A 12,660-nucleotide genomic window follows, 5' to 3' on the forward strand; every position below is an offset into this window, starting at 1 on the left:
CAATACCCCTTCAAGTGCAGGGCCCAGCTCTGCTTCCCCACATAAGAGACGAACCGATTTCTAAACTCCACTTTAAGGAGGAGGGAAGGCTCTTCCAGTTGGCCAACAAGCTCTCAGGAACAAACTTGGGAGGGCATTTCCCCCTTTGCCCTAAGAAGTCTTCCTTGATTCCCCTTCCCCATTTTTCCCTCACTCTCTCGGAGGCCAGAGTTTATACTTTTGACGGGTAGTAAATCTTTCCCATGAATTATGCTTATTAAGCCTTAAGCAGGTAACAAAATGGACTTACTCTTTCAGGTGAGTGTAGAATGAAGCTGGGAAGGTTCCGGTGCTATGATGTTTAGGAAGGAGAGAAGACATTCTCTTTTCAAAACTAGAGAGTCTTCTAAGTTGGTATGTTCTGAGCATGTGTTCTCATCATCTACTGGTCCTTAGGCTTAGAAGCAAGCAAAAATGGAGATGTGACCATCTGTTCATTACTGCCCTTTCTTTTTTTTTCTTCTTTTTTTTTAAATTAAATCTTTGTTGTTCAGATTATTACATTTGTTCCTCTTTTTTCCCCCCATAACTCCCCTCCTCCCAGTTCCCACCCCACCCTCCGCCCTCACTCCCAACCCACTGTCCTCATCCATAGGTGCACGATTTTTGTCCAGTCTCTTCCCGCATCTCCCACACCCCTTTCCCCGCCCCCCCCCCCCCACGAATAGTCAGTCCATTCTCTTTCTATGCCCTGATTCTATTATAATCACCAGTTCATTCTGTTCATCAGATTATTTATTCATTTGGTTCTTAGATTCACTTGTTGATAGATGCGTATTTGTTTTTCATAATTTGTATCTTTACCTTTTTCTTCTTCTTCCTCTTCTTAAAGGATACCTTTCAGCATTTCATATAATACTGGTTTGGTGGTGATGAACTCCTTTAGCTTTTCTTTATCTGTGAAGCTCTTTATCTGACCTTCAGTTCTGAATGATAGCTTTGCTGGATAAAGTAATCTTGGTTGTAGGTTCTTGGTATTCATCACTTTGAATATTTCTTGCCACTCCCTTCTGGCTTGCAAAGTTTCTGTTGAGAAATCAGCTGACAGTCGTATGGGTACTCCCTTGTAGGTAACTGACTTTCTTTCTCTTGCTGTTTTTAGGATTCTCTCTTTGTCTTTTGCTCTTGGCATTTTAATTATGATGTGTCTTGGTGTGGTCCTCTTTGGATTCCTTTTGTTTGGGGTTCTCTGCACTTCCTGGAGTTGTAAGTCTATTTCTTTCACCAGGTGGGGGAAGTTTTCTGTCATTATTTCTTCAAATAGGTTTTCAATATTTTGCTCTCGCTCATCTTCTGGCACCCCTATAATTCTGATGTTGGCACGCTTGAAGCTGTCCCAGGGGCTCCTTACACTATGTTCGTATTTTTGGATTCTTTTTTCATTTTGCTTTTCTGGTTGAGTGTTTTTTGCTTCTTCACATTTCAAATCTTTGACTTGATTCTTGCACTCCTCTGTTCTGCTTTTGGGAGTCTGTATAATATTCTTTATTTCAGTCAGTGTATGCTTAATTTCTAGTTGGTCCTTTATCACAACATCGAGGGTCTCATTAGATTTCTTGAGGATCTCACTATATTTATTGGCTGTCTCACCAGTCTTTTCGAGGGCCTTACTAAATTTATCGGCAGCTTCTAGACAGTTTTTGAGAGACCTTAAAAGTGTGGTTTTGAACTCTATATCCAGCATTTTGCTTTCCTCCATTTCTGTCATTTGTGTCTTATTTCTTTGTCTCCGCATTTTTTATGCTTTCTTGGTGCACTCCCTAGTGGTCTTTGTGTGCAGTCTTGTTGTAGTTAAGTCTTGATTGTTGTAGGTAACACTGGGGGGTATTTTACCTCCATGCCAACTGGCTGTGAGACCATTACTGCCCTTTCAATAGTTATTACTGATTGGATTTAAGATTATGTAACGAATACTCTTCAACTTAAAAAAAATTGCTTAATCTTTTCATTAAAAAGATGATTAAAGGTCTTTACATAGACATACTGACGTGACTTGTCCACATAACATTCATTTTTAGGAAGGATTTTGTATCAATTTAAAAAATTAATAGATTGAAATAAGAGTAGGTGTGTTGGGTTGAAATTAACCTAATGCTGTACTGGTTAATTTGATTGCATGTTAGAACTCATTACTGCAGGTTTATCTTTGACTCAAACTCTTTACCACAAAAAAGACTTTGGATTCCAAACACTGGCCACTCATGTGAAGCAATGAGCAATTCAATACTATTTAAAGCACAAAAACATTGGGTTTTTTTGTTGTTTTTTTTTTACCTCAAAGACATTTTGGAATAAGGTGAGGGAGAAAGGATGGAAGGAAGGAAGGAAGGAAGGAAGGAAGGAAGGAAGGAAGGAAGGGGAATTCTAGTGGTCTTTTTACAATTTATTTTTAAGAGATCTGACCTGTTGAACACTTCTAGTGTTCTCTGAAAGGAAGACTATGGAAAACAAGATTAAGAAGTGTTTTACTAAAACAAAGTCTCTTTAGGAATTTTCCTGCCATCAGTGTCACCATTTTGTTATTGAGATGGTCTACTACCTGGTTGGCCCCCATTCTGGTCCTACACATCCTGCCCCAAAGTCCTCAAAAGAAAATTTCCAATTGAGTTATTGTTTCTCAGTCTCCTTGCTTTATTCTGATCTATACTTAAAGGGAAAAAAAGGGGGGCAACTGAATTTGGTGCTGACCTTCTGTTTTTCTACAAACCAGAAGCCGCACACTCTGTTCAATCTCTCAGTCTCTTGTTGACATGATTTGAGCAAGTGTGTGTATGAATTTGACTCTCACCAATTATTTCTGCACCACTGGAGAGACGTGAAAGTATGTATTCTTGCTGAGATGCAGCAAAGGGTCGGGTCAGTACCAACATGACTACTCATTTCTATTTCACCTTGTGGAGAATGTTCTTTCAAGAGCATTTAAAAACAGTAGCCTTGTTGGGACAAGTGAAAACGGTGTAAGAGCTGAGGCCATTTAGTCTGGCAAAAGAAGACTCAAGAGGGCAAGAGAACTGTTCCCAAACATTTGAAGACTTCTCTGGGGAAGAGGAAGCAGATTGTTCTGTGCAACCCCCAAGGATAGAATTGAGTTCAAAAGGTGGAAGTGAATCTGAGGAAAGTGTCCCCCAAGGACAGTGGTACAAACTCCCCATCAATGTTATTCAAGCCAAGGCAGGATGTCTTCTTGGCAGGTGGACTATAGAAGGGAGAGCAGCCTTAGATGAGAGACTACTTTCAGCTCCCCACTTATGAGATCTTATGACCATCTTGCCCAACCCTGTCTTCATCAGTAGAAGAAACCTCCTCCATAACAGTATGATGAGCAAGGCAACGTTGTGCCAGGGCTACAAGTAGGTACTTACCAAGAGCCCCGGAGGGGAGGTCCTGAGATAGGTAGACAGCAAGTTTCCAGCCTCTGAGCTTAGAGAGTGGCTTCTTGGAAAGTTGGACTGAAATCCTTCTGAGCCAAGTTAAACTCCTGGCTATACTTCCTTTTATTCTAAAATTCAATTTACCCAGTTCTCTTCCTGTCTTGGCCAGGCCCTGGAGGTGGCAGTGGGATTGGTGTGAGGTAGGACAAAAATGAATCAGACACACTCCCGACCACCAGGTCCTACAGTCTGGTCATGAGTAAAACAGTAGAGGACAGTAAGTTGTGAGTGCCATAGCAAAGGCCCAGTGTGTGGGGCTTTCAGGACAGAGCAATATGACCGGGGATCAAACTTGCTTTCATGCATAGGCAGTGTTTGAAATGTGGGTTGAGTGATGGGTAAGATTTTTGAATGAAGGAAAGGAGGTAAATATGAGTCTATTATAATTCTCTGGCAAAAACATTTTCTTTCCTGAGTGGGTGGATAAGTAGGAATATAAGAATGGTTTTACTAGGCTTTTTTTCTTTCATGTCTCCAGGAACCCATCCTTCACCCTAAAAGATGTATGTGTCTGTAATGTCCCCTTTAAGTCTAGAACCAAAGTCATCTCTTGATGGATTCCAGGAAAGGGACCAGCAGAGGAACTAATAGAAAGGAGATGAGGAGGGTCCAAGGGCCATTGGGAGGAAGGAGACTGGAGAAGTCTTAAATGTGATTCATTTACATGACAAATAGTGGTCTCACTGACACCGTATTACTTGCAACAGGCACTGTGTTGGGAACTGGATATCTTAAGTTGAAGACAACAGTGTCTGCCCCAGAGAGCCCTCATGCTGAGATGCTGTGTAGGAAATAGTAGTTAATATTATATAACACAGCAATTCTTCACAACGTTCTAGTCTCATGCTCACCTAGCCCCTGTTATCACTTTCATTATTGGGTGACTGGTGGACAGAGGTGTTTCTTCATTTTAGAGCTGAGTCAACCTTCTGGATTTCCCACCTGCTGTGAGAAGTGGACTTGACCTTCAGAAATAATCAGCAACCAAGTAAGAGCCTTACTCCTCAGGAAACACAATCATGTGTACACTTGATCTCTAAGCAGGGCAAACACGGCAGCTCATGAGTTAGACACAGATCTGTTTGCAAGCAGATTCCCATTTAATCACATGCTGTCTCAGACTTCCTTCGTGATCTAGTAGAAGCTCCAGCTTCTTACTCTATTGACCACAGCTATAGGCTTCTGCTATAGACTGAATGCGCCCCACAGCCCCACCCACCAATTCATATGTTGAACCCTAACCCCCAGGGTGATGGTATTTGGAGGTGGGACCTTTGGAGGTAATTAGATCATGAAAGTGGAGCCATCATCAACTGGGATTAGTGTCCTTATAAAAGGGACCCCAGAAAGGTCCTTAACTGCTTCAACTATGTGAGGACATAATGAGAAGATGGCCTTCTAGGAACCAGGAAGAGAGACCTCACCAGATACCAAATCTGCTGGTAACTTGATCTTGGACTCCCTGCCTTCAGAGCTATAAGAAATAAACTCTTGTTGTTTAAGGTTCCTAGTCTACGGAATTCTGTTACAGCAGCTGAGCTGACCAGGCAGTTCCTCATTCCTCTTTACACTCATCTGGGAAATGGCAGGTGGGACAGCTCTATTCCCACGTTCACTGCAACACTCTGTAAAGTCATTTTCGGGAAACAGTAAGATTGCCTGCACCAATCCGTCCTCCACTGCACTGCTGTGGGTCACTTCAGGGCTCCCAGAAACCACTATACTCCTCAAGTGCCAGCATTTTTCCTCTCTGTGGGTCTGAACTTCCTCTTTTCTTACTTGTTTTCTTCCATTTACATTCTCTCCTCTTCCTACAGAGCAAGAGTAGATGCTTTCAGTGTATCACACATCACAGTTCCAGATAACCTGGAGAGAGCAGTTGGTACTTAGGTATTTATTCCTATTTTTATATCACCATATGCAAATAAAACTGTTGATATTATACAACACAGTAATTACCATGCACTGCTTCAAATAACAACCTTTACATTTTTGTTTTTGCAATAAGAACAGATTCAGGCAATAGTACCAAATGGCACTTTAAAGAAGTATTTTCTAACTTCCGATGTTAACAGGGTTAAAGACCTGCTGTGAGTGTACAGATCACAGACACCGCTGCGTGTAAAGCAGAAAGGAAGGAAACCAAGGCAGGAGGATGAGTGTCGCCACCACACTACTTAGTCATCAATTCGGCCTTTAACTGACAGCTGAGTGAAGGCAAAACCGGAAGGCAGGAACATGAGGATTTTGTAACAGTTGTGCTGTGATTGTCTGTGGATGCCAGAGGGATCACTGATTCTGTCTGAAGATCAGGAAAGCTTTTTGGAGGAGGTGGCATTGTCCTTTGATGAGTGGGCCATTTGGAGAAACTGAAAATGGTGATGGGAGAGAGAAAAAGAGGCATGAAAGTGGAGAAGGCGATACTTCCGGTGCACTGGCCATTGCCTCCTGGCAGTCACCATTCCCACGCAAGCTGGACTCGAATGCTTCAGAGTCAATACCTCCCAGTTCCCCTGCAGAACCCCACCACTGGTGACTGATGGGAGTTGGTGGATAAACACCCCAGTTCCCTCTCTCTCAGGTGGAGACAACTCTGAAGTGGGTTCTACACTGCCGGAGTCCAACCCCAGCAGGTCCAGGGGTCCCCAAAGGTGTGGATGGAGTCGGCGAAGAAGGAATGACACAGAGACAGCATTCAGTTAATCAGCAGCCTAGCCAGGATCTCTAGCCAGGATCTCCAGCCAAGTTCTGGTCTGGATCTCCAGCGAAATTCTGCTGTTTATTGTCTTGTTACATCCGTATTTATCCCAGTTGATTTTAATCCTGTCAATTTCTATTACAAAGGTTAGGGCGTTTCTTATCTCCATTCCAGGGAGTAAAGATTATGTAGCTTAAGCATGATTGTTTGTAGTGATTAACTACCCGCCTGGCACTTAGTTAAGGAGTTTCATCCCCTCCCTGACTTCAGGGAAAAATTCCTACCTGGGGAAACAACCTTTCTAGGAGAGGCATCCCCTCCCTGACTTCAGGGAAAAATTCCTACCTGGGGAAACAACCTTTCTCGGAGAGGTGACCTTGGTTAAAACACACAGCGCTAAGGGGAGCAAACATATTAAGAACAGTATGCTATATACGCCAGGTCCCTTGAAACATATGCTGTGCAGATGTTTCTTTCCTGCAGCGACTGTGTCAAGCAGCAAGGATGGACCGGCTTCCAGCACTACACTGTCTCCCAGGGTTCCCCAGTAGAATCAAACCTTGCTGCCCACAATGGGAACCTACTCAATAACGTTCCCTTTATTACTTTCCATCCTCCCTGACTATCCTACTGGTATTTTCTTGATCATCTCCCCTAGTCCCTCTGCACAAAATACTTGTACTTGAATTTTTTTAATATATTTTATTGATTTTTTACAGAGAAGATGGGAGAGGGATAGAGAGTTAGAAACATCGATGAGAGAGAAACATTGATCAGCTGCCTCCTGCACACCCCCCAGTGGGGATGTGCCCGCACCCAAGGTACATGCCCTTAGCCAGAATCGAACCTGGGACCTTTCAGTCCGCAGGCCGACGTTCTATCCACTGAGACAAACCCGTTAGGGCTGTACTTGAATTTTTATCTCAGGGTCTGAGAATCTATCCTAAGACCAATCATGTTTCAGTAGCTGGAACAAAGACCTGCGGGTGGGGTGAGCTGGGTATATTTGAGGAGCACAAATGCTCCAAGATGGCTAGGGGCTTGAAGGTCTAGCAGAAAATGAGACTAGACCAGCTGTGGGCAAACTACGGTCCGCGGGCCAGATCCGGCCCCTTTAAAATGAATAAAACTAAAAAAAAAAAAAAAAAGACCGTACCCTTTTATGTAATGATGTTTACTTTGAATTTATATTAGTTCACACAAACACTCCATCCTTGCTTTTGTTCCGGCCCTCCAGTCCAGTTTAAGAACCCATTGTGGCCCTCGAGTCAAAAAGTTTGCCCACCCCTGGACTAGACTTATTGGGGTCATGATGTAAAGTACCTGAATTCTGGACAAAATAATCTGACCTTTCTGTAGACAATGGGAAACTATGGGGTGGTGGGGGTGTTGAAACTTTCTTCCTAGGTCTTCAAGCATCTGCTTCTCTGACTCAGGACCTAGCGGTGACATGCTTTCTTCCAGCCCCTCCTTTCTGGATCACCTGTTTGCTAGGGATTCCACAGGATGCACCAGAGATCCACTGAGCTGATGTCTGCTTTTGAGGAGAATATTGGATTTCCTCTTGGGCTTCTTGAGCTTCTTTGTGGAAAAGGCTGGGATTTGAGAGAGGGGCCAGATTCTTGGAAAAATATCGGCTGGCATTAACAGGATTTTTCTTCAGAGGCAGAAGAGGGTGAGTGGTTTTAGCCAGATTACAGTTTCTGTAATCGGAGAGGGAATGTTTGATATAAAATAGTCCCCTCTAGTTTAAAAGAGCCCTAAGAAAAGCCTCAAGCAGTGCGTGAGTTGGTGGATCATGGTCTCAGGGAGTCTTCAGAGTGGAGCTAGAGGAGTTCATCAGGCTGGTGCAGATTCAGATTTGGCCATGTGGTAGAAGGGCTTGATTCAGGAATAATGGTGACTGTCTTTCCAGCCCTCACCTGGAAGCCACGCAACTCAGTTTCTCCCTATATGTCTCCGGTGGCCCTGACACGCTGTTCTTCTGCCACTGTCCTTTCGCCAGAGCCCAGAGTGAGTGCCTGCAAGCGAGGGTCCTTGTGTGAACCTTTTTAGAGGACACCTGTATCTCCAGTAGCCTTTCGTCTCACCTGGATGGACAGATCCCCGCTGATTTTTCACAGCTAGGTGTTTTGTGGGTTCCTCTTCCCAGCATAAGGCTGAGATCCCTCACTCCCCGGGGGGACCTCTGAAGCTGTGATATCCCTCTCCATTCTTAACCACCACACATGGGTTTAGGGTCAGCCCATTTTGCATGTCCACCCTTCCTACTAGTCTCAACATGCCTTTTTCTTTATATTTTTAGTTATAGGACTTTTGTTCAGCTAATCTTCAGATGGTTCTCCAGGTTGGTTGTTCTATAATTTAGTTGCAATCTGATGTAGTCATGGAAGGAGGTAAGCACAGTGTCCACCTACTCTGCCATCTTGACCAGAAAACTCTCAGTTTTGACATATTGATAAGAGGGTTGCTCTCTGGAGGTGTTTTATTCTCAGGGACATTACTGGGAGGGGTCAGAAGAGCCATTCCAGGCCTCATTCCTAGGATGGGTCCTCTGCTCACAGCAGTGGTGCCATCTGGAGCCACCTTCCACTGGTGTGAGCATCTCTTCCCTCTGTCATTCCTGGCACTCAAGTCCAAGAGCAGACCTGTCTCTAGTCCTGGAACATTGTGGTATTTATGGAGGCTATAAATACATTCTGGGGCACTGTTCTACCACTTAAAACACAGGGAAGTTGGGCTGATCAAAGAGTATCTGTATTAGAGAAGGGTGGGGTCTACAGGACTGTCTTAATTACCCCACCCACTCTAAGGGAGAAGCCTTCCTCGGCTGAGCTACTGGTTTCTGACAGGAGGGAGTATGGCCCATTCAACAGGGGTGTGCAGGTGTGTGTATAAGGAAATTTACTGAAATGGCCCTCCCTAACATTTTAGAATTCCTTCACACTTGCCCAGTCATCTTCTCCTCCCACACCTTCCACCCCCAATCTAATCACACACTAGTTGGCCCCTGGTACACAATGTGCCAGCGCCCAGCCAACTCTCAGGGAATTGGCCAGGGGTCAATTTCAGCACAGGCTGCCTCATGAGGAAAGCTGCTCCTGAAAACCCTTTATTTGTGAGGCCTGGGATACAAACTCCTGGTGCCAAGGGGCAACGTAAGTCTAATGAAGGAATTATTAATGTGCAAACCTTAAATATAAACAAACTAAGCAAAATCACTCTCTCAGACACTAACCAGAAGACTGATTCACTGCCAGATGGGGTGTCTCGCTCCTCTTCTTGCCAGCCCACTCTAACCTGGACTGTTCTCCTACAGGAAGTTCTTTCTTGGATGCAGTTGAGGACTATCTTTTCATGAATTTGACCTCTGGTTCAAGATGTGTTTTCTGGCAAGCCCAAAGCCCTACCCCTCATTCAGTGGGCAGGCAATTGCTGCTCTTCTGAGTTCCTCTCTGAAGGGTGTTTCTTGGCTCGGTTGCAATGTCTTCTTCTGTGATCTTTGAATTGTTCAGCACTGACCTCCTTAGGTCAAGAGGATATCTTGCTGGGCACTGTGGAGGGAGACAAAGAATGAATCCACACAAGGATCCAGCCCTCTGGTGGCTCACAGTCTAAGAAAGGAGATAACATCCATCCGTAAATAAGTACAATGCACTAAGTACCTGAAGAGAGGCACAAAGGGGGCTCTAGAGATTGTAGGCAGAAATTCATAGTCACGTCCAGGTTGGTGGTGGTGAGGATGGTGGTGGTGGTGGTGTCTGTGTGTATGTATGTCTGTGTGTGTAGTGGGGGAGAGGGATGAGGATGAGAATCAGGAAAGACCTCTGGGAGCAGTGGCTTTAAATGAGGTTAAGGAGGATGTAGAGCATGTGATCAGATAAAGATGGGGGCTGGGGACCCTGGTGTGCGGTGAGAGTTATCTGGCCTCATATCCTGAGATGGAGCAGGTGCTGGAGAGCTGGATACAACAGATGAAGAATTGGGGCATGTGGATTTGAGACCTTGGTAGTTGTTCAGGTGGAGGTGTGGAGCAGGCAGTGGACACCTGAGTGACCACGTCCTCCTTGGTCTGGGTGCAGCAGTCTGGACTCCTGGAGCACACCATGTTTTCTGAGCAGGCTATCCCCCCCGTCAGCCAGCAATGTCACCTTTGCCCTCATGCCCATGGTGACTTACACCAACTACTCACAGCCCTTCTGGCTGGGGGAGCTCAGCTTTAGCTGGCAGTATGCCCACATTATACCACCCACCTCATCCAAATGAGGCCTTTCCTGGTGAATCGGGCCCAGCAGCAGTGGGGAAATGTTCTTCCTCACCTTCAATGCAGCGAGCATCTCCATGCAGCAGGCCCCGCGCCAGTCCCCTGGAGCTGAGTCCTAGAGGCCAGAAGTCTGACATGAATGTGTCAGCAGGCCTATGCTCCCTCTGGAGGCTCCAGGGGATGGTTCTTCCCACCTCTTCCAGCTCCTGGTGACTGCTGGTGCTCCAAGCTTGTGGCCACATCGTTGCAGTCTCTGCCCTGACTTCACATTGCCTTCTCTGCAGGTCTACCTTCTTAAAATGACCCATCCAGAGCCCATCCACATCCTGAATCCCTTTGTCCTCCTGGAGCCAAGTGATTCTTTAGGTCTAAGTGGTCCTTGCCCTCAGTGGTCCCTCCCTCCTGGCAGAGGCAGGGCCCCTGGGCTGCTGCGCTCAGCAGTGAAGTCCAAATAAAGAAGCGGTGTGAGCTGCAGCCCAGGGAGAGGTGCTGTGTGGTGGGAACCCTCCTCAAGGCCATGGAGCTCTGGCCCTCTAACCTGCAAGAGGTCAGCAAGGAGCACAGTCTGCTCCCCACACCTCCTTGGAGCAAGTACATCCACACAGACGATGAGCTGGTCTTGGAAGAAGAATTACAGTGGATCAAACTGGAAGTTACCATTGATATGTTCAGCCTGGCCACAGGGATGTTGCTGACTGTGCTGGGCTCCATGAGAGATGATGGCAAGTTCTTAGTGGAAGACCATTGCTTCCCAGGGTTTGCTCATCAGATGCCTGCACCACCACTTGACCTGGACAGGTTTGTGCTGCTGATGTCTGGTCTGGGCCTGGGTGAAGGCAGAGGCGAGAGCCTGCAAGGCACCTAGCCACTGGTGGACATGGTGATGGGGCAGCTGGGGGATGAGGGTGAGCAGGTAGTGCCACCCACGTCTCCCAGGTCATCCTTGCTGGGAACTTCCTCGGCCATAGCACCCAGAGCAGGGATTTTATCACAAGGCTGAGTATCTGGCCAAGAAAACCCAGGCAGCCAATGTGGAAGCCATCAAGATGCTGGATGAGGTCCTCCTGCCAATGAGTCCCTTGGAACCCGTTGACTAATAAAAAAAAAAATGATGGGGGGATAATCCAGAGAAGAGTGAGCAGGAAAAGCCAGGGAAGGTCCCTGAAACTGGGAAGAGCCCAGGTCGGCAGGTGTGTAGTTGCAGGATAAATTGAGTTGATATTGGAGAGATATGTGGGACCCATTCTCAAGAGGCTTCAGTGCTGCATTATGAAATTTAGACTTGTGAGTTGCATCTTTCATTTATCTCTCAAGATCTACTAGGACTCTCTACTTCACTGTGGAAGATAAATTACTAAAACAATCATCAATTATTCCATCCCTATATTCATGTCCCCTTGCCATCTACCTTTCACTGTTCTCCTGCTCTGATTCTGAGCCCAGCCATTAACTTGCTTCACCAATGGGTTGTTAGCAATGGCATATAAGTAAAGGCTTGATTTCACATTGGGGTTTGTTCTCTTTTGCTGTTCTTGAAATCCTGCCAACATGTGGATGAGCATGCCAAAGGACCCAAGGTCATGTGGAGGAGCGAGGAGTACTGACCAAAGATGCATGGGTGAGCACTTGCAGAGATCAGAATTGCCCAGCTGTACCCAGCCCAAATTGTCAGCTTATAGAACTGTGAGCTAAATAAATGGTTATTGTTTTAAGCTCCTAAGTGTTGGGATCATTTGTTATGCAGCCAAAGCCAACTGCTACAGGAACAAGCCCAGATTGGAAGGATCCAGTTTTGGAGGTCCTGGGATATGGAAGAGCATATTTTGCATGTGGAAGGAATATGAATTGTGGCTGGAGCACAGACTATAGTAGGTTACAAAATACAGCCACACATTCTTCCTGTCCCCTTAGGGGTGAAATATATTTTTCCTCCCCTTGAATCAGGATGGCCATGTGACTTGTTTTGACCAAAGGTGCAGAAGCAAATGCAATGTAAGCAGAAGGCTGAGAAGCACTTGCACTTTGGAGTTTGCCCACCTACTGCTCTTGGGCCCTTTTTCTGCTTTGTACACAAGGCTAGCAACCTGGAAGGAAAGAGATCCAGGTCAAGCGAGGTCTGTGTCTTTCTAACTGATTCAGACAAGGCCATTTTAAACATAGTCCTGGACAACCCAATTGATATCAGATACATGAGTAAGTCTTGCTGAGACAGCCAAGCCAGGTACATT

General features: G+C 45.6%; 1 pseudogene; it reads left to right on the top strand.

The window, feature by feature from the left end:
* The first annotated feature begins 279 nt into the window (after window positions 1–279).
* Window positions 280–11,529, top strand: LOC118675741 (annotated as a pseudogene).
* The last annotated feature ends 1,131 nt before the right edge of the window (window positions 11,530–12,660 follow it).

The sequence above is a fragment of the Myotis myotis genome, unplaced genomic scaffold (assembly GCF_014108235.1).
Source record: "Myotis myotis isolate mMyoMyo1 unplaced genomic scaffold, mMyoMyo1.p scaffold_m19_p_2, whole genome shotgun sequence".
In the NCBI taxonomy this organism is placed as follows: Eukaryota; Metazoa; Chordata; class Mammalia; order Chiroptera; family Vespertilionidae; genus Myotis; species Myotis myotis.